The sequence below is a fragment of the Columba livia genome, chromosome 12, assembly GCF_036013475.1.
Source record: "Columba livia isolate bColLiv1 breed racing homer chromosome 12, bColLiv1.pat.W.v2, whole genome shotgun sequence".
NCBI lineage: Eukaryota > Metazoa > Chordata > Aves > Columbiformes > Columbidae > Columba > Columba livia.
In genome coordinates, this window is record NC_088613.1 from 3,971,208 (window position 1) to 3,994,130 (window position 22,923).

A 22,923-nucleotide genomic window follows, 5' to 3' on the forward strand; every position below is an offset into this window, starting at 1 on the left:
TGAAACTCTTGGGAGAATCCATCTCATTCTCCAGATATTGCTTTTTTTCTTATATGGGTTCTGTGGAACATGTATCCAATGTAGGATCCTGTAATTCCTGCTTTCTTCAGGTAAAAATGTTTTAGATTATCGGAAACTTCTAGAACTGGGTCACTGCCTTTGGATTTGTTTTTGGTATGCCCACTGGATTTTTAAATGTACTTCAAAATCTAGTCTATAAAATGTTCCTAGGAGGTTTACCAGTGACGAACTAAAGTAAGGAGGCTTGAAAGACACTAGAAAAATATAGTTAGGCTAAAAATGTTAAATGAGAAGAAAAAAAGCAAAGCACTTGTTTAATAATTAACTTTGACTACATTTTGGCTAAAGTTTCAGAGAGGCTACAGACAAGTCTGAGACATATTGGCTGTAGAGCTGTTGTATTTCAAACAGCCCACCCATTTCCCCTGCCAGCCCCTTTCATAGAAGATTTTGTACTTGGACGTTGTTAATGCCACTATAGTGTAATGCTGTGTCCTCTTCTTTTTTAGCTACAGTTGCCAATTGTGGCAAGCTGTTTGATGCTTTCAACATGTGAAATAAACAGGCCTTAGAGATACAGCTGATGACATCAAGTTCTATTAGGCGGTAACTTATGCCAAATTTGAACTGTAGCCTTCAAAGCTGAAATGCTGCATAAGGACTATGCAGTTATGGGAGTATATAAATGCCCAGTTGCTTTTCTTGTAAGTGTAAAACGGTTTTTATTGGTCTTTGTAAATTTGGTGGTGAGAGCAAAAGTTGCGTAATGTCTTTCTCCCTGTGTTTTTTTTTCTCGTATTGATCCCATAAAATCGCACTGCAGGAAGCAACACAGCTCTTTCTCTGGCTTTTGAACTGTGTGCAAATAGTTGTGTTCACCTCTTTTGCTCCACAGAAGACATTTGGAGAAGATGGAAATTTGAGGTTTGAGAAAGGGAAGGCTCATGATGTACATACAAAATTAAATTAAAGATGAGACTGTTACACAACGTAGCAACTAGCCGGGAGATGGTGACAGTCCATTAAAATATCCTTAGTCACTGTAGTCTATAATTATGGTGCTGGTGGTAGTAGCAAATTTTACCCCCAAAAATGCTCTAATTTTTACCTTTAGTTTCACTTTACCTTCGTTTTCAGGATTAACCTAAAAACTGTTCTGGTTCTGCAAACGAAAACATGGCAAACACTATCCCAACACCCATGTGTATAAGACAGGCCCAACTACGCTCAGTTTTGCCAGGAGCCCAGCTGAGAGCCCACAGCTATGAGAACATGACATTGCATGTACATGGTAGCACAGAAGCCGGAGAGAGTTGCAGAGGTGCAGCCATGTCAGAGACGTGCAGAAGAGCACCAAGGGCCTTCACAAGCAAATTGTTCTTACCAACAGCTTTACTGAAAGCCCAGATTTTTTAACTGTCCTTCTGCATGAGCTTCCAGCCATGATAACATTGTTGGAGGCCAGTTAATTGTGGAAGATGTGGCCATTTCTGCTCTGCTCGGCATAGCTGTTCATCAGCTTTCGTTTCTAGCCCTCAACACGTTCTTCCTTTCCTCTAAGATTCAACATGCAACTGTAGAAACTGATTCATGAAAAGAAAGTTGCCAGGGTTATTTAAAACAGAAATGTTTTGTAGTGACAGGCAATTAAAGAGATGGCGCTTTCTGAACAAGACATATCGCCTAGTAATGTCATTGCATATAATGGAGGCACCGTGCTGTGGGACATGTGATGACTTGTGATATGCCATGAGGCAATTTAGTTAGAAATTAACTTGTGTCTAGTCTGATCATTAGGCTGTTTCAGGTGATGCGGAAGTGCGGTTGGAGGGATGCTTTTTTGCAGGCAGGTGAGGGAAGGTGACTAATTTGTGTTTTTAAAGCTAGAGACAGCAAATTTATTGTCTTTGTCTTGAAACTACCTTCACATAAGACTTCTAAATGTTGAACTTTTCCTTGAAGGGAAGAAAAATATGTCAGAAAGAAATACTTGAACAGTTTTCTACACCCAATTATCACATAGGGGACATTAAGGCCATTCCTTGAATAACATAAATCAGCACAGTTGTCCTATTTTTAGTGCTGTCCCACAGCTTTGTTGCTCTGAGTGTTTAAATTTCAGGTTCTTACATATATATTTCATAATAATTTTGAATGAAAATAATGTTTCAGTGTTCAAATGTATTCACTAGACAATCTTGATCAGGTGAAACAGATAAATATCAGGTTTTCATTTCTACTGCTTATTTGGAAAATGTATGTATAACATTGATAGAGTTGTTTCTGTGTATTCATTTGGCTTTGTCCCAGGCTGCATGACATGTTCCAGTCTTCTACATTGCTTTTTTTGGTTGTTGTTGGAGGTTTTTCTTTGTTTGTTTGTTTGTTTTATCTATTACACTTTCAAATTTGTTATTTAACATTCTTCTCAAGTAGACCTATAAATGTTTTTCAGTTTAAAAGGTGGAAAAAATATATTTGTTTTAATCTGTAGATATGGATTTTGTAAAAATTATGTTTTAATGAACTATATAATGAATTCAACTGGTTTGGGGCACTTTTACAATTCTAAAGAGAGGAGTTAATGCTTTGGAATTTAACATGCTACATTGTTCTTTGTAACCTGGAAATTGCAACATTTCTTGGTGGCTGATACCCGCAGATCCAAATACTTAAGTAGTTACATGTTTGTTGAAAGCTACTGGGTTTTTTTTCCCATTACCAAACGAGAAGGGGAGGACAAAATAGGGAAATATCTAGAAAACGGAAAATGAGAATAGAATTAGATTTTTAAAATCAAGCAACTTCAAGTTTTAATACATAAAATAACCATGTATGAAATAATTTGCATGTTAAATGTTATCAGTTTTAATTTGGCAGTATTCCTAGCATTGACTTGAGAGCATGTAACAGAAAAATATGATGGTCTCGATACTTCAGATCAAGTGCATGTTCTGTAGACTGCTGATGAAATAATTTAGTGTATAAGAGTCTAAGCTAATATTTGTATTGAATATTATATTTCTCCACAAGTGGCCTTATATAATTCAATGGGACCTTTACTGGAGCAAGATGTTCCCACAGCTGAAGGGTAATCACACAATTATCAGTTCCTTCCTCTAAAATTAAGGTCTAATTATGTGTTTCCTTTACTTGAACAGTCTTGTTTACAGATTTCACTTCTTGATTTTTAACATGCAAAAGGGAAAGGGGTTGGAATTTTATATTGGGCTGAAGAAGTTGCTTTTCATTTTTCAAAGCCTAGGTATTAATGTACATCGAGAAACTTCCCTGCTTTTGCACCTGTAACTTATCATTGAGTGTGTATAGCACTATCAGAATGATAGTGTCAATTACGGTTAATTCCTGCAATGGAGAAACAACCATTTTCCTTGTTATGCCAAGGAAAAGAGAGAGACCACTCTGCTTCTGCCTAACACTGAAGGTTATTAGTGGCTGATGGCTTTCAATACCCACCGTGGTTATTAACTGTGTCAAATAACTGTCAGCTGCAGGAGACAAAGAAGCTGCAAAAAAAAATTATTCTGACTGTTTTGGAGAAATGAATGCAGAGAGTTGGATGAGTCTCAGATCCGTTGAGGTTCTGCTGAGATTTCAAGCCATACTGAGTTTGCAAACCTTGCTGCTCCTCTTTGAAGCCTAACATTTTCTCACTGTGCACTTCTGAAAGAAATGTTCCCTCCATTAACAGCAGTCCACAGTAGATCTAAAGAGACCCACAGAGAAGCTTTGGACTTTTCTCCATACCATCTTGTTCCCATGTCTCCTGTAAGGTTCTGTATTTTAGAAGCAGACATGTCTAGTTTCTGCCAGCGGCCAGTTAAGATTTTCTCCTCTGGAAGGAAGCACCATGGACAGTACTTGTTCACATATCTGTAAAGTGCTGTGAACTTTATAGAACTATAACAATATATTTTTAATTAATTAAACATGTTTGTCAAAGAGACAGAAATGCTAGAGATACAAAGAGAGAAGGAAGTGGGAGAAATGGGAACCGATTTATGAATAAAATAACTTTTTCATTGAGCTCACATAAATAAAAGTCCATTGATCCAGCCAGTCCAGATCCCTCTGTAGAGCCTTCTTAATCCTCCAGCAAATAAACACTCCTGCCCAGCTTGGTGTCCTCTGCAAACTTACTCAATCCCCTCATCCAGATCATTGATAAAGAGATTAAACAGAACTGGCCCCAATACTGATCCCTGGGGAATGCTACTTGTGACCGGTCACCAACTGGATTTCACTCCATTCGCCACAGCTCTTTGGGCCTGACTATACAGAAGCAGAATAACTGTGCTGTCAAATATCAAACACCTGTGACAGCTCAGTGTGGCCTCTTCGTTGCTTCAGAAGACCTCAGGCAATTATTAAACTTTTATCATCTTGCTGGACTTGTAGCTGCACTCTATAAGACGTGCTATTGCTAGAAGGTAAACACAAGGCTCTCTCTCAGTCATTTCTCTTTGATAATTTGCCTGCTTGCTTCTGTTCACAGCGTTCAGCACCCATACTGTTTGGAGTTTACATACTGTATTTTTTCTCTCCCGGGGTAACTCGTGGTGCTGATTGATCTTCATCATCCAGTTTGTTTCTGTCCACTTTTGTCCACATGATGATGTTTGTCTGGGGAGCTTTTTCTCCCCTGTTGTTTTATTGAGTTCATTCACACGATGAATTTCACTAAAATTTTACATCTGTTTCCATTTCTTGCTCTGTTGCAACATAAAACTATCATTCTTCCTTCTGTAAATTCTGCAGCAATAGCTCTGCTGAGTTCCATTTGATTGGTGAGAGAAATCATTTCACATCTGCATTTCCTAAAAATTCTTTGTGTCAGTTTCAAATCAGCATGAATTGGTACTTGATAGTCATAAGAGCCAAGAATCTGGCCAATAAAGTCATTTTCTCTTTTGCAAATCAGTAAATTCCTGTTCTTTAGGATGTATTTTGGCTTGCAAATCCACCTACATTTTATCATTTTATTATACTTGGACTAAGTAGCGATTCCCTCCTGCTGCTTGTCAAGGTGTATATATTCCTGTTCATATTTAATAATGCAACTTCCTAAGGTGACCTCTTTTCTGCATGAATGTTGGCTCTAACCTTCATTTTGTTGAGCTCAGTTCATTACATATTCTCTCTTGCTTGCTTCTGCACTCTCTAGAGAATACTCTCATTTCAGTGCACAAGGGGTTTCACTGCTAATGAAAATCCCTAAGCATCACAATTAAAATTTACTCTGCTGTGCTCAGTCTATGAAAAAGAACAGTGTATATTGCAGTTAATTATCTAGATCTTGAGTTATTTATTTCTACGTCAAGTCAAGGTCATTTACGTGCATATAATAAACTTACATCTAAAGGGTTAAACAGAATGAGCCAGGTTCTGGCATTAGTCTCAATGGAACCACGGACATCTGTTCCAATGTAACTTAGTAAAGATACTGCTCCAAAATAGGAAGCTCTAGTGTTTCCTTCTTCAGATAGTCAGAACAAGCTAGTGTCACCAATACAGAAAAGGAAGACTTCATCGTTGTGTACCTCAATTTCCTTATGCTGTTTACCTACTTCCCATGCTAAGAATACTGTCTGGAAATGTTTTAGAGTAAATGCCTTTCCTCAGAAGATCTATTATGGCTACTTCTTGCACTGCTCTGACTAGAATTGAATGAGTTTCTAAACCAAGTTTAATTAGAATGAGTAAATAAATGCTCCATGTACGATGGAGAGAAATGGTATAGAGGGATTTTCTATGTCCATTTGGGTAAATCTGAATAATCATTTGTGTCAGAGTTGTCTCTGATGTAAATAATTCTGTATTTCGTATCTCTGTGCATATCTCTCTGTCTTTCATTCCTCCCCTCTGTTGAAAACGGTTGTCTGAATTATGACAGTTTAGTAATGGTAGAGGCCCAACTGATCTCAATTTATGTCTTGTCAACCTGACATAAAGTCCACAAAAGCTGTAGAGAAAGCAGCTGTCCCTGTCTTCTGAGTCATGTACGTGGAACACTTATACAAGGCCTCTCTGATGCTGGAGGGAAAGTCAAAACGTGCCCTTTCAGCCAATATTTCCCCATTTTTTTTCTGTCCCAAGAAAGAAGCCTAAGCTGCTTCTCACTCACAGAATTTCAGGCAAGGATCTACCTCACTGACATTTCCTGAGGCAACCCACTGGGAGTTGCTACAGCAGCGATGGCTGTGACGTTCAATGTAGTATTTATTCTTCCCTTAGGAACATTTCCATGAGTCAAATCTCAATCTCTGCCAAACACTAATTCTTGGCATCAGTGCTGATGCCTCATCCATTTGGCTTCAAGCCTCTGTATGGGCAGCAGTCACAATACCAGTAGAATTTATCAACAGTGCTTCACCATCATCTCTGTTATAACTATGCTGTAATTTCAAACAACTGGAAATTCCATGTATTTCAAAGGAAGATCATTACCTGATCACAGTGCATGAGATTATTCTGTGCGGTTTTTTTTGTTTAGCATAAGCAAAAAATAAAACTTTTCCAATTAGAATTAAAATGGGAATTGAGTTAATCAAGTTAAGTCTTAAATAAATTTAATAGTCACAGTAAACTATAATAAAGGTGAGGTGTGTGTCTCATGAGTCTTTATTCAGAACAGTGTTAACTCATTTTAGTTTTTCATTATAACTTCAGTTCTTCATTATAACTTCAGTTCTTAATTATAATTTTACATTTAAGTGATATTTTCTCTTACAAACATCCAAGTCACATTATGTTTGTGCTTAATTTCTTACAATTTGATACCAATAAATATTGTTCCCTTAAGAGGATTTTCAGAGATTTTTGAGTCAGACTTTAAGCCAGGATTCTGAATCTCCCAGAATATATAAAGATAGTGAGGCTCAATGTTGGTGTAAGTACCAGGAAGCACAATATTTGACTTTGCAATTTCCAATTAGGGTTTCCTTTCAGGAACAATGAAAGTACTAAAGGTCTTCAAAATAAATGTATCTAGTGGAGAAATTCCAAACTGTGACTTTTACAAGAAAATGTTTTTGAAATCTTAGCAAAATATTATGAAATCTGAAAGGTGAATCTCTATTTCCTTAAATTCATATGAGAATTACATTGGGTGTTTTCACTGTAATATTTCACATGCAGGTAATGTATTTGCTAATTTATTAATAGAATTTGAAGTTTAAAAATCTTTCTATTTAAGTTTAATCATCAGCAATTAATTATTTTATCTGAGAGCTTTTTCTTCAATGTTAAAAATACAATAAGATGTGAATCTCAGTGCTGTAAATTTTTTAAACTACAGTAAAACTAATTTTTGACATTTTTAAGAGGCAAAGACTGTTATTGTAGGAAAGAATTTTATATTACTGTCGATGTTTTCCTATTTCTAGATTCCAACTAGGAAAATTCGAAAGTGGTATAATAACACTGTGTTTTCTCCAGTGGTTTTCTGCTAAAGAGCTATTGTATGACTAAAAAAAAATGTTTTGGCATATAATCCATATGCAATATCTTACAAGTCAGAGACATTCTGCTGGAGCAAATGATGAAATCTCATTTGTGAAACAAATGGTGTGGTGCAGCTTACTCATATATGGAAAACACAGGAGATGAAATAGGGCATTTTGGATTTAGGAAGGAAGACTTAGGAAGGAAGAGTATTCTGTATGTACAAGCCAAAAAAAAAATAAATTTAGTGGTTAAATAATTGCCATAGGCTTGACTGTGTGAATGCAACAGAATGCAGCTTTGCTTTGGTTTTAGGCGCACGTTTTTAGGCCCATTTCTGAGAAGGTACATCTGCCTTTAAAAACTGATCAATGTTTTGTCATCAAGCGGTAAAGTGATGGCCTCAAAGACACTAACAGTGTGGTGTATGTTCCTAGCAGATGTAGTAGCTTTGTCATGGAAAGCAACAAATAATTCAGATTAAAATTAAAAAGTGGGATGTTTATAGTAATTTTTCAGAAATAAGGGAGACGGGAATTTTCTACATTAACATGCAAAAGGCAGATCTTTTGACATGAGTTCATGACTACATCTCCTCTGGTCAGCTTTTCTCATTCTTCTCTCCAGTGAAAAGGATCCAAGGCGTGCTGAGTTTATGCAGAATCTTTTATGTGCGCATTTGTGATTTAGAATAAACTTGGGCCACTGGGGAAGTGTTAGAGCAAAGAAAAATTTTAAAGAAGATACAATCTAAAAGCTTTTAAAGTAATTTTATTTTTCAAATCTTGCTGTGAGTATAAATGACTAAAAGGACCATGATGCTCAACTGCTAATTTCCTATTCCTGTGCAGTGTCAGATCTTCTAGGTAAAATGCATTACATTAGCGAAAATGCAAACACCTATTTCATTAAAAGATACTGCATCATGAAAGGCAGGGAACAGCCTCCTGAAAGTGCTCTGCAATGCACACAAAGCACTTTTACTTATTTCACTTCAATTTGAAACTTGAGCATTATAAAATCACCAAGCTGCGTTTTCCTTATCAACATAATTTATGAAGTAGAATTTCTGGAACTGCAGTTGTTTGCTTAGTTTCCATTTTCTCCCCTATTCTCAGTAAAATAATCATGTTCATCACTTGCAGCAGGAAAAAAAAAGAACTCTTCTTCCACAGCAGCTTAAGAAGTGTATTCCACCCAGATTTCCTACGTATTATTACCCCTTATTTACTCCAAACACTTTCTGTTTGTGGTTTAAAGTGTTCATACTGAAATTTTCTCACCTTTGAGTAATTGAGTGCAATATCTTCTAATGCTATTAGAACCACAATGCAATAAAATATAAAAAGTTACTGTCACTAGCTGATTCAGTTACATTTTTCATACCAAATTTTAACCCCAGAGACTGTGAAATATGTCATACTATGATCTCTAATTCTTACAAATTGGCCAGCATGAGTCAGACCTAGCAGGAGCCTCATAGCCATCTGGTTGTAGCTTGGGGTCACTCTCCAGAGAGCAAATCAAGTGTCAGAGTACATCTTTATGTTAGAGTGGAGCAACTATAACTTATTGTTTCAAAACTTGTAGTTTTGAAATGACCACTGGGAACCCAGAGGTAACTACACAATTTGAAACTCAGACTAACCATGCTGACATTGATGAGATCCATGGGCAGAACTAAGCCTTTAACTCTGGGATGTTTAAACCATCATCAGCTGCATTTTTGCAGAGCATCATCTGAGTGTGTTATGAAGGTGTGTAGAGTGGTAAAAGAACCATCACAGAATTGAAGAGTCACTCTGACAGTTGGTAGCAACAACTTAAAAGTCTGTGGCAACCTTTACTCAAGAAAAGCCTCTTTGCAATGATCGGAAGATTTTTGTCAGTGGGAAGCTGAGTACTGGCTATGGAACATTTCTTGGCTGCAGAGATAATGAAATACCTTTGAGGATACAGGCCTACAAGATGCAGAGCTGCAGAAGAGTGTAATTAATAGAACAGATTTCATTCTTTGTAGAACATAGATAGCCATCTTAGGAAAGGATATCACAACCTTGCTTTCTCTGGTATTCCCAAAATAGCCTGAGCTCTTATGGTAAAATTCCTACTGTGGTTAAAGCAACATGAGCTTAGATTTGTGTTTTACTATTTCTAGGAAAGTGTAGTATCTAACCACTAAGGCAAAAGCCAGGCTAGTATGAAACAGAAGAATGTCACTGATGTATAGGAGCAGATAAATGGTATACAAGTCCTATATAATCTCCATAATCCATATCTCCTTCTAAGAAATCATTAATAATAACAATAGTCAATAAAGAGACAGAAGCATCTCTTTAGAGAGAGGGTTGCTCAAGCCTTTTACAGCTGGATGGTGGGGTGGTCAGTCAGAGTCTGGCAGGAGGGTCTTTCCCCACTTTGTTGGATTTGGGGTGGTGTACAGGCTGGCAGAGCCTTTTACAAGACTTTTAGAAAAGTTAGCAAAGTAATTAAGTGTGAATGATTGTGTTTTTCTTTCCATTCTTACCAGCTACGGTTTTTAGAAAGGATGTCTCAGAGGACTCTCAATAAACCATGGTGTCAATTCCTTCCGCTTGTCACGTACAGCTCAGTGCTGTGTTGCTTTGCCAGTGAATAGAGCTTCACTTACTGGGACTCCCTGAGTGGATTAAGGTAATTTCTTTGAAGAAGGAGTGAAATACTAAGCACACAGGTTGCACAAAAGAGGTGAATTCTGTCATTTCTTTTAGCCTTCAAAGTAAATTAAAATGCATAAACAGCTGGTGCACATCTGTTCCTGGATTCAGGTCCTACTTGCCTTGTATCTTCAGCTCAGGAAATTTTCTCTTTTCTCTATTTGTTAAATGTTACTTTTCAGTGTTTTTCTGGATCAATTTTGATTTCATGCTTTTGGTGTTATACTTGGGATACATAAGCATTTTAAAAATTGTTTGTTTACCATTAAAAAAAAAATAAGAGGCTGAAGAGGAAAAAGATAAGAAATGTAATATATCCTGTATGCTTTATTTATACAAATTGGAAGCATATGGATATTAGATGTAAATAATCTGGAGTTGCTGAGAAAGTGAAGTTTCTGTCCCAGGAGGAATTTCGGTACTTTGATGTTGGTTTTGTCTTTGAAGAAAATGATAATCAAAATATTGTTATGGATTTCAGAACAAAACCTTTAAAGACCTCCATAAATCAAGAAACATTTATATGAAAATATTTGGCAAAAATTATATGGAGTATGAGCATACTGTTTTTATACAAAATATTTTAAAATTGCACATGAGAAATTAACTGGAGTGGGTATCATTCTAAGATTGTTTCTGTTATTACCTTTTAGATCAAGCTTCATATTGCGTTACTGTTCTTTAAATAAAAGAAAAATAAATTATAAATGGCTGGGGGGTTTTGTGCTTTCCTGGAAGAAATCTGAAATGTAATATATAAAATCACTTACTGTATAAGTTGTGGTGGATTCCTTATATAGTTAGTGTAAAATTACTTAATTATTTGAAATAGCATAAGACCTTCCAGTCTCTCTCAATACAAGCTGGAACTTCAATTCTTCTGTTTTCTGCTTCTGGTCCTAGAAACTGGGTCCCAGGTTTTCAAGACTGTCCAAGAGCCAAAAACCTACCTAAAGCATTAAGCTTACAATCCAGCTTTCGTGAGATTAGAATAAAGTAGAATGTTGTGCAAGGTCTTCATTACATTCCAAATGAGAACAAAAGGATCAGTGGCTAGCTGAAAAATGTTGGCATTGAGTACAACATCCACAGAGAGTATGCCACAAGCAACCAGTAATTACTTCTAAAATACTCATATGAACAGGTTTTCTTTTTAGAGATGAGACACACAGCTCAACAGATCCAAGGTACAGCTGTAGGCATGTTTAACTTGTTTACACATTATGAGCTCTTATGACAAATAAATAAGGCCATAGAGAATTGTTAGAACAGAGAGAAGTTGAAGCGCAAATGCCAAAATTTGTGTACTTCTCTGTTCAGACTGAGACTCATTCATCTACAGTCTGGTATATTCCATGATTGATTTTCAGATGTTCAGATCTGTTATTGTCTTTGAGCAGAGGCAAAGATCCATGTTCTTCTTCTGGAGATCAGGTTAAATGCTCACGCCTAGAAACTATTAAAGTTCATACTTTAAATTACTTTTGTCCAATAGCTTATGCAAACACATGACTGATTAAAATATTTAACCATATACATGTTCTTGCTTAGATGTGGTCTTTGTGTTTTAGCTTCAGGAATTAAGTTTATTCTTGATTAACTGTACTGCCTTAAGCATGAATGAGTGATTTTAGCTATTATGTGTGATGACAGCAACATGATGAAAAAAGCCCAGAATATGATAAACTAGGAGCATACATCTGTCTTTCATATCAGAAGGAAACTTTTCACTGATTTTTTTTTTTCTTAGTTTTTCTGAGTTGTTTCATGGTGATTTTATTTCAAAAAACTACCATGAATTTGTTTGTTTGGGTAGAGAACCTCAACACTTACTCATAAGTTTGGGTCAGTTTCTTTAAAGTTTGCCAACTTCTCTGAATTAGAATTAGGAGGTTATTTTCTGTCTGCAAAACTAACAATAAAATAGGCTAAGTGCAAGTGTCAAGAGGCATTTTCGATCTGTTTTGGAGCTGTTTGCCCTGCAAGTTCTATGACTAAGTTCAGACTCTCCATATATGAGTAAATTTAGTAAATTACAGGAGTTTAGCCAGTTTCTGTGTCATTGCTTTCTCCCTCACTGGGAAGCCAACCTCTAATGCTCTGAACATCTGCTGCCATGTAGCACAATGGCAATGCCAGTGTCAGAGTGTTACAGTCGTGCTGAAATTAGGGACAACTATATCCTCGTTTAGCATATGGCAACATGTGTTCTCATAAGTCATTTATCTGCTAATACGCGCCTACATTTGAATCTTCATGTGGGAGAGGGAGTGATGAGTGAAAACCTGCCTTTGGATACATATAATTCTCTAGAATCAACACACACAAGGTTAAATAAAGATCAGTTTAAATGAGTTGCTCCCAAAAGACCACATCATGTACTTAGTACTAATTTCTACAAGTAATTGGAAATTTTCTAACATTTTCAGCTGTCAGATTATATGGACAATTCTTACAGGTTCTGTAAACATAAGGGGCATGTTCACGTTACTGGCAGCAATCAGGATTATGTCCATAAAACACTGACTAGAAGCGGTCTGAATTGAATTAAGTGTGTATTGGAAAAAAACACTAGACTTCACTTTAATAATGGAAGTGGAATAGAGTTATTTCTCTAGTAAGTACTTAACTCTGTGTAGAAGATGATAAAAGGATTCACTTTACTGATAATTTTTCCACAAGTAAGATGATGGAAAAAAACCAGATCAGCTTCAAATAGTTTGGCTGAGATGTTACGACTGAAAAATAAATAGGAGGTAGTCATAAAGTCAAATCAATTCAAGGTTATATGACAACATTAAAGGCTTTTCACATTGCTTTTTTTTTTTTTTTTTTCTCTTTCAAGACGGAACAGCATGTACAGTTTTGGGTATTCCTATAAATCTATGTGGTTGAAGTTGTTATATAAAGATTATCCATAATTTAATTCACTGCATCTCAGTGGAACTTGTGTTTGGTACTCTGAATGCTAGGTGCGAAATTGCGAGAAACTTGAAAAGAGCTGCGATCTCTATTTGATTACAATGATTTTTTTTAATAATCAGGATACAGGGTTGAATATATATCCACAGACCTTATACAATATCTACCACCGTTGTGGCAAGAGCTAGTCCTAAGAGAACAATCCAGCTCCTGTTAGAATGGATAGCAAGCTTTCCATCATCAGCAATTATTTCTGGATTGAATCCCGAACTGTCTCCAAGAGTGTGTATGTTAAGTTCTACAGAGACCCTTTTTCTTAGAAAAATCCATACTCGCACAGGTGATGTCTGGTAGTTTGGAAAATGCAGTTCAACCTTTGTGTGAAAGATAAGCCCAGTGGGAATTAAAAATACGTGTATATATATATATATATATTTATACAGCTTCTTGCAAGATTGTTTTCAGCTACTGCTTGACTGAAGAATACACCAAGTTACCTGTTTTCCTTTTGATTATGGACACCATTCCCACATTAAATCAATTACTATTCCTTTGTACATACCCCGTGATACTGAAGTTTGCTACTCAGGCTGTTCTAATATTTAATGCTTAAATTAGTCTGCCTTGTTCAAATCACACTTTTGGCTTTTGTATTCAGGAAATGCTTTTGCAGTAAAAATGAAGGACAGTGGAACAACAATGGTCTCTCAACTCCAGGAGATTCCTGAGACTATCCTGATACCTTCATGCAGTGCTAGTATCATTTTGTGTTTGAAAATTATTTCAATTTCCCCGAAACAATCTTTTTTATACAATTATATAAGGACTTTTTGACCTTTCTAATGGGGATTCTGGTATTTCAGAAGATTTCCCAAAGAAGAGCAAGTCTTTCAGTATTGAGCGATATCCAAATAACTAGATTGAATAGACTTAGAACAGCAAAGATCTATACAGGAAAGTTCACAGAAAGGTGATAGCTTGGCAAATGAAGTACCCACACGTTTTCTTGGTGGCAGCTCTAGTTAAGAACCTCCTCTGTCTTGAGCATGTTTCCAGTGGCCCCTCCTGAATCATCCCAGAGATGATCAGAGGTAGTAATGACCGATCAATTTGTTTTTAATTTCCCTCATCCCTCAAACTCTTGTAACTAAGCCAAATGAGAGGTAGAATAGAAGTAAGAATTGGTATTTAGGGATGTAGGGTGGAGGGAAGAGGAACTGCATTTGTTGAAACCAAAGTCCTTAGCATAAATCAGCACCTTCCATTCAAAAGCATTTTTAAGCAAATCAGGCGGTCTTCTGTCAGTTGTACAAGAGAAAGAGTGGCTGCGACTACCAGCTGGAGCAAACATGCTACAAGTAAAAGTGGTTGCTGTGTCAGGAGAGCCTTTTTCCAATTTGTGCACTGCTGTGCTCTGTAGGCAAAGGGTAAGTTGAAGCTGTGTAGGAAGCAGGTTCTGGAAACTGTCTTTAATTCAGGAGAACATTTTTAGTTAACCAAGTCTTTCAGTGATGTCAAAAGAGAAAATCTTATCCACCTTTAGTTCATTCCAGCCTCTACCTTTTGTTTAAACAAGTGCCATCCATGTAGTAATGCAAAAAAAAACCACCTCAAGTTTGGGAACCAGTGTTTGTTTATTTTACCAGGTGAGTTGTAACTGGGATCGGTTCCCAGAGCAGCCACATGAACACGGTTTTGTTGGTTGACTTACAACAACTTTCAGTGCCCAAGGAACAATGAGTGCATTTCTCAAGGTAAAACTGACAGCTTGCTTTAAAACTAGGAGACAAATAGAGAAATGGCAACTTTAACCTTGATGCTGTTCTCACTATTTCTCTTGCATTAATAAATCTATACTGTATAGCATAGTGCATACATCGCTAAGCCCACAAAGAAGATACAGGAGTGCATTCTCTCTGCAAAGCACTGAGCTTTGTGCAACTTCCATTAACACTGAGTTAAAAATATAGCCCAAAGCATGAATCCGGGATAAAAACTAGATGCGGACAATAAAAGATATGCTTTAGTCTATTCTTTATCTGGACACCTGCAGTTTCATGACTCTTTCCCAGCTTATTTCTGTTAACCTGACTTTATATCACACTCAGCTTCTTTTCTCGCTTATCCATTGGTGCTCACTGTAGGGCAGATCGTTCCTGACTGTGTGTGAGCACACACAGTCTGTGCGACATCGGGATATGGCTGCATTTCCCTGTAACTGTTTTCTGTGTTCACTCCTTGAAATCAAGGATGCATGAAAAGAATAGGAACTATATGGGGTCATGTCTTTGGTTCGTATCCTTGTATCAGGCACAATGAAGACAGTGAAGACAGAACAGATTACCTATTTTCCTGGTCCTCACATATATTGCTTAATCATCTGCAATTAAAGAATGCCAATCTGATGGGACAAGTGGTGAGTTCCAGTGGTACATTTCCAGCTTCTCCCACCTCATTATATTCCTGAATGGGGAAAACAGTAAAATTGTTTTTCTACTATTATTTGTTTCAAAGAATAACACTCTTGCCTCGGCTTAGACTTCACATGACAAATTCCAGTGCCATGCGAGTCCTTTATGTTTGAGCTATAAACCAAAGCAGGGAAGAAAGGATTTTCATAATAGAAATGCTCACACATCACATTAATTGTATCAGCATGAACTGTGGCACTACAGTAAAGGTTCTTCTAATTTGACTAAAAATGAATACATTGCTGCGAATCAATTACAATCTAATAAGGGTCTTATTGTAAAACCTTCTGATAAGACAGAGGAGCATTGTTCTGAACTGTGCTTCCTGGGAATGAGAGTTCAAAAGAACTTAATGCTGAATTTTATATATCTTTGATCAGTGATACTAATGGAAATACAGAATCACCTACCTCCCAGTTTTTCCACTTTTCAATAAGTTGTTGCCAGATTATTATTAAAAGAGAATTTTGTTCCTTAAAGCTTTATTCTGAGAGGGACTGAGCTGCTCCTGGGTACAGTCATGTGCTCTTAACTCCTACAGTCTGCACAGGAATCTTGAGGGTACTTAGCAGGTCACAAAATTTGGCTCATTAACACAGAAAAAGATGCAAGTAGGTTGTATAAGATATCTAAGATAGATGCCTGAGACAGGAGTGATTCATTCCGGTTTTCAACTGTTATTTTCAGGTGGACTCTAAAATAAGCCCATCTCTCTGCATTGTCCAAGCTGTAGCCTAAATAACCGTGTTTTGACCAAATGCCTAATTTTTTGCATGGCTAAAAGTAGGAGGGAATAAGAATCACAGTACATCTTAATGGAAATGCTTTTACTCAGATTATTAGGAATGTAAGACCAAGACCCTTTCAAGATTTCTATGGTAAAAGACCACATGCTGAAAGATAAGCAACATGTAATCAAACCTGGTCTCTGTGTTAATTCTTTCCCAGAAACAATCCACTATAAACTCAGACCTGCTCATAAGAAAACATTTTTGTTGTTCCTAAAAACAACAACAACAGCAACAACCCCAAGCCTCCTTAGTTTCTGAGGATTACTTCTATTATCCTAGAGGCTTTTTTATTCATATTGTTGCTGTTAGTTAAGAGTCCAAAAATTCTGTTTCATGACTAGAAATACCAAATCTATTTTCCTAGTACTTTTAGACACACATGTAGTCATTTTGACGGCTTTTCTGTATTGCTGAATGTATTGATTCTGAACATTTTGTAAATGACTGTTTGACTAAGCATTTGTGCCAAAAAAAGCTGCATTTGTTACCTGTTATTTGGAAACAAAAAGTTCAAATTGAAAACAAATTGACATGTGCAAAAGTATCAGGAATATCCACAGACAGAATTAATAATGATGACAGCAACAGAAAGCATTTTGACTTCTACTTGAAGATGTTCATCAGTCTCTAACTGGCAGAGTTCACACAAAGATCTACGTGAGTCATCTGATTATGTTCCCTCTGCTGTTATGGATTTCTTCTGCCTTCTTTTGAAGGATTCAGTACTGACAACTCTCAGATGCAAAGTATTGGACTATATGCCAGATAGCTTATTCCAGGATGGCAGATTCTATGATCCCAGAGGCTTTTTCTCATTTGTAATTCTCATATATTTCTTTTATCTTCCGCCCCCTCCCACCCCTGAAAACCTCAGTCACACTGTCAAAAAGAAGAAATAACTCTATGTGATTTAGATGACCCAATATGTCAGAAATCATGAAAAATCACTAGTCCCATAGTAAATGGTCAAAGACAAGGAAAGCATAGAAAGAAAATTATATACCCAGGCTACCTGGCAAACAGTTATTGATAATAAATGCATTTGTGTAACTTAGGAATGGCTTATGAATGATTCATAAACAAAACGGTGATAGATTTGGCAGAAAATAGAGTCAGCAGCAAATAATTTGGAAAACCTTGGAAATAGAACGTGTGATATTCTCAGATTCATCACTTGACTGAGCCTCTATGGTTTACATAAGTAATCACTAAATTCAGAAAATCATATTTATCTGAAGTGCCTTGACCTAATTGTAGATTTATTATCTGCACAACAAGGCAGGGTGCTAAGGAATAGGAGTTTCTCCTCTTCTCTTTGGCTTCTGAAATATTCAGTTATGTTTTGCTCAAATATTTTGTCATTTCTCATTCTGATACTAATCAGATCCAGAAGAGTAAAACGAGTAAGAAAATGCAATCAAATTTAAATTTGGTTACAACTTAGCTGATTAAAGATAGGATTATATTTTATTTAAAATTAACATGCTTGCTTACAGCCTATTTATAACCTCCTTCAATGACAGATTAAAAGACTGATGGTCTATGACACCATTATCTTAAAACTTGACACGGACAGCTGGTAAAAAGCACATATGGGTTTTAGCCTTCTCAAGGAGAAATATCTATTCACTCTATCAGCTCCTCCATACATTGAAGTATGATAGAAATTTCTTTCTCCTATATTTCTTCATTAGTGACCACTGAAGCAGAGGGACATTAGATAAGATCGACATCACTAGTTGCCTTCAGTATATGTAGCAGGACATATTTATACTGTCATTCCTCTTAAAGTCAATTTTGTGGCAACTTAAAACACATTCAGAAGCTTGGCAGATGTGATCCATCTAGGGCAGGCACACAACACAGCTGTGTTCACAGAGAACCCTTCTAGGCTGTGCAACCTCTGCAAAGTCTACCTCAACCTTGAGTGAAGGAACTCTTTTGGTCTGTTCCTGTGGATTCTCCAGTCATGTTCAGAAGAAAAATCCATTTGGAGTTGAATTTCTTCATTTATGATCAAGAGTTCAGGGGCCGAATTACTCATCTGAAATATGGAAGATGTTGATTGGATGGATATTGTCCAGCTGACAAAGAGCAAGGGTTTAAGTCCAAGATTCCCAGCTTTAAGGAGTGTGTCTGAACGCTTCATTATGGGATTTGAAGGGATGGAGTTACTTCAGCCTTTGCTGTACAAGCTGCTGTTCTGCTTTGAATACAATGCATAAATATTCATTGGATAAAAATTAGTAGGAGCAATTCTTTGGCCTGCTGCTTTGGTAGGCTAAAATTCTAATTCATAATGCAAAAATATACTATTTTATGCTGAAAGACCAACTTCAACAGGAGAGAGATTGAGAAATATGCATTTCAGGAAGTTTAGTGGCTCAAAAAGAAGGAAGATACAGTATTGCCCTCACCAAACACTGTGGTACCCAACTACCGAACCAATTGACTTATGGGGAAAATACGTCTCTCCTACTTGTTTGCATCTGTAGTTAAGAAGCATGAAACATGTCGAGAGGCTCAGGCCCTGCAAAGAACACTGGAGGAGGAAGTAGCTTTTTTTGGGAGTCCCATTGGTGCTTACAAGTAAGGTAGAATGAGAACTTTTCAGCATCATTACGACTTGAGAAAGTCCAGGCTTTCTCAAATGCTGAAATGTATACCTTGTGGGATTTTACAAATGAAGACACAGGTACCAAGAGATTTACTGCACTAAACAATAGCTGAACGAAAATAACACATATTCTGATTGAGATGGTTTCAGGTGCTCAAATAGCAGTTGGATGGCTGACTTATTCCATGAACCAAATATTAAGTCCTGAGAAGATTCTAAAAATCAGACTATTACCCCTGCTGTCTTTACATTGTATCTTTCTTTTGCATAAAATTTATATTTTTTAAATCTGTAATTTTTCATCTCTATCATGCTTTTGACAAATTTAAAACAGAAGAATATAGAGAAGAGCAGGAGGACCAAAGGTCTTACAAACAAAGCAAAGGGAGTTGTGTTTTAGAGTAAATATTGTTTTGGACATCTCTTTTCCTCCTCACCTTTTTATGAATTAAAGGAAATTCCTGGTGTTCTATTGGTTTCTCTACACTGGAAAAGAGGACTGGAGAGAAAAATTAACTCCATAGTATGTGTATTGTTCAATAACCTACCATTTTGGGGATGTCACTGAGGTGATTGTATCATTGCATATTTGGTATTATCACATAAAGGGTTTGGGTTTTTTTGATAGATACCATGTTTGTTTACTACGGCACCTGTTATACCTTCAGCATTGAGTATAACACTCCCAGCTTCCCTTGCTCTGAGAAAGTACTTGTCATTCCAGATCTCTGCTGACTGCTGCAGAGTACCAAGTTGTTTAAGAAGATAGCCATGAAGTAATAGCGCTTTCTTCGTAATTAACTTATTTATTCTTTATCCATAACAGCAGCTCATTTCAAACACATCTCATTCATTCCGAAAGCTACATTGCTCGTGGATGCTGTATAGATTTTTAATTTTCTGCTGTAAATGTTATGTGATGCCTATCAATTACAACTTTGGATTAGGGCTTTAGGAATTAGATCAGCCACATTAAAGTAGGACAAAGTAATTTCAAAGTAAGCTGTGAATATTATGTGCTGAGCAACTAAAAAAAGATACGATAATCTAAAATTGCTCTTCTCATATTGATGGAATCAGCCAGGCTTTCTTTCCTTGAAAAGCTACATAATGCGTTTCCATTCAAATTTGGTACGGATATAACCACTGTGCTTGAGAGTAAAAACCAGCACTTCGCAATGCTAATGGATAAGTCAGTTTTATGTCAGAGTCTGACCTTGACACCTGCATCTAGCTTTGCATTCTAGCTCCCAAGTAATCCTACATTTCAGGTTATGTAGGGGTTGGTCTGTTTCAGGGGCCTCTTTCATATTTATAGTAAGAATTTAAATAAATATACTTCTGAGCATACGTGAAAGCCCATGGATGCAAAAAAAAAAAAAAAATAAAATAAAAAGATTTTGTTTTAAATGTGAATACTATTAAAGTTAAGCACATATTAAGGGTTTGCTGAATAAAGATAGATTTAACTGTTGCTTAAATATTTCCCTGAGTCAGTGATTTGGTTTGGTCCATTACAGTGCAAGGCCATCTGCGAGTTTTAGATGTGAGTCTGAAGTCTGGGAATCTTTGGAACAGAAGAGGTACGTGTCGTGGATTTTAAGATTCAATGTGAAAACTTTAGGAGAATGTTGTTAACATTGTTTGCAAAATAACCACAGTAGCTATATATTCTATCTAGTCCAGATGGATAAAATCTCCAAGGGACATTTGTTTTTATGGCCTTTAGCTTATTATTTTAACGCCTAACTTTTATGAGGTAAACTCATTATTTTTAGCAGTCTTTTACTGTCTCTTAAATGTAGTGAAAGGCAAAAGAGAACCACAAATCTGTTATATTTAAAGCTGCTGAACTACATTTCAACAATCACCATAGACCTTGTGTATTTCTTAAATAAAAGTAAGGGTAACTATCTTTTGACCAAAGCTTTTTCCCTCTCTGAATAAAACCCAGACATTACATTCAAGGATTTGTCTGTACTATTGACTCAGTGGTGTTTGGTGATAACATTCCATCAGGCTGTGTTAAAATCAGTGTAATTTGGCTCAGTGTTCAGCTCAATACATGCGATCTATAATAAGTAGTCTGTGTCTTAGAGATGTTAAGAAAATCTGAAGGAGGATGCAAAACCATAAGAGTAGGAACGATGTGACCTTAGGAGATCACTGATTTCCTTTGCTAATCCTAGACAGATTCAGCTTTATCTAACTAATGTTTGACAGCCATTTGCCTAACCTGTTTTTAAAATAGCCCGGTGATGCAGAATTCCCAGCTTCTCTCAACAGTTGTGTTTTAGCACTTAAACTCTCTTGCCATTCAGCATGTTCTTAATGCACAGGTTAAATCTCCCCTGTGGCAACTTAAATCCATTACTTATTGTACTGGAGAATACATTAGTGCTTTGCTCTCTTTGCTAACCTTTTGATGACATCAGTTGTCATCTGAAGTCCTTACTCGTTTCTCCCCTTGATATTCTCTCAGCTAAATACATTCAGTACTTTCCAGCTTTCTTCACAGGTTTTGTTGGAAAAGTCTCATTGTTTCTTGCTCTTTTCTGGATGTCCTTCAGTTGATCCAGCTATAATGTAGTGCCCAAATCTGATGTAATACTCCAGCAGAGCCACACCACTAGTACAGGGACTTCAGGTATCTTACGCACAGTGCACCTACACACACCTCCCGGTACATTATGGCCCTGTGGACGTGTGTTCCATTTTTGGTCCATTAACTCTCAGACCATCTTCTGTATAATCATTTCTGTTATTCTGTCTGTCTTGTAGCTGTGTGTCACTTTGTATTTAATGCCATTGAATTACTTATTATTTTCCTGATTTCATCACATCACTTCAAATTTCATTCCTGGCCTCTAAAGTGCTTGTCATCCCTCCCAGCTTGTTATCATCATCAAATTAAAAGTGCTTTTTTCTGTCATCTAAAACATCAATAATGAATCTAACACCTAGAGTACATGATGGATTTAGGATGGCAGAGTTCTGCTAATAGCAAACTTGAACAAGTTCTTCATGGGATCCTGTTCCACTTTTACCTTTATTATGTATTTGTGGAGTGGTGTGTTCAGTGTTCTGAGAACTGGCACATCCTGAGAAGTCTCCTGTCACTCTGCAGACAAGAAGGAAACATTTTGAGCTGACTAGACCATAAAGTTTGCTATTACTAATGAATATGGAACAGGCCCTGGAGGTTTGGCAGGGTCAATATTGAGTGGAGAAACAGGTGGTACTGAACATGAGTGACTGGGTTTCTTAGATCTGTTACTATTAGAAAGACACATGCATCATTTGTGAACCAATCCTGTTGTGGTTTAACCAATCCACAGTCTCACTGCCTATTTATATGTGCTACTCAGGCATTATTATGATGTCTTCTCAATACTTTTAAAATGTATTTGTAATTCTTTCATATTTCCTCTTTTACGTCTTGATACTGCAATCATAAGCACAGATGTAACCCTGAGTGTGCATGGAATTTTAAAGAGCTATTTTCATGTCAACCAAAACTTTGTCCCAAAATAATTTCATCTTCTGTTTGCCAAAAATTTAAAAATATACCTTTTGGGAGATTCAAATCTGTATGGCCACATTAAATTTCTCATATTTGCCTCTCATAAAAATGTTCCTGTAAGTGTACAACACAAATGAAAACTAACAAAACTTGATCAGACTTTTATTTGCTATAGAGAAAGAAAATATTCACAATTTTAAATAATCTTATTTATTGTTGTACAAAAATGTTTCAAGACTACAAATATTCAATAGTCTTATGGAAATTATGCAAACCAGAGCATTTACATCCTTCTAAATAATCGAGGCCATCATAATATCAATGAAGAGCATTGAGAATATTTACAAATATATGTTTCTTGGAAGTTTTATTCAAACTGAAAAAGAAGCCATTTAGTAATTTCCTCAGAAATGTTCAG

The 22,923-nt window shown here is 36.5% G+C and overlaps 1 long non-coding RNA gene across 3 annotated transcripts in view; it reads left to right on the forward strand.

Annotated features, from left to right (window-relative positions):
• The window catches only part of LOC135580691 (uncharacterized), a 306,238-nt gene extending 295,404 nt beyond the window's left edge, over window positions 1-10,834 (forward strand). For all 3 annotated transcript variants that reach the window (XR_010475614.1, XR_010475613.1, XR_010475615.1), the window contains exon 8: window positions 10,016-10,834. This is a non-coding gene — a long non-coding RNA (uncharacterized LOC135580691). The remainder of the gene's footprint in view (window positions 1-10,015) is intronic.
• The last annotated feature ends 12,089 nt before the right edge of the window (window positions 10,835-22,923 follow it).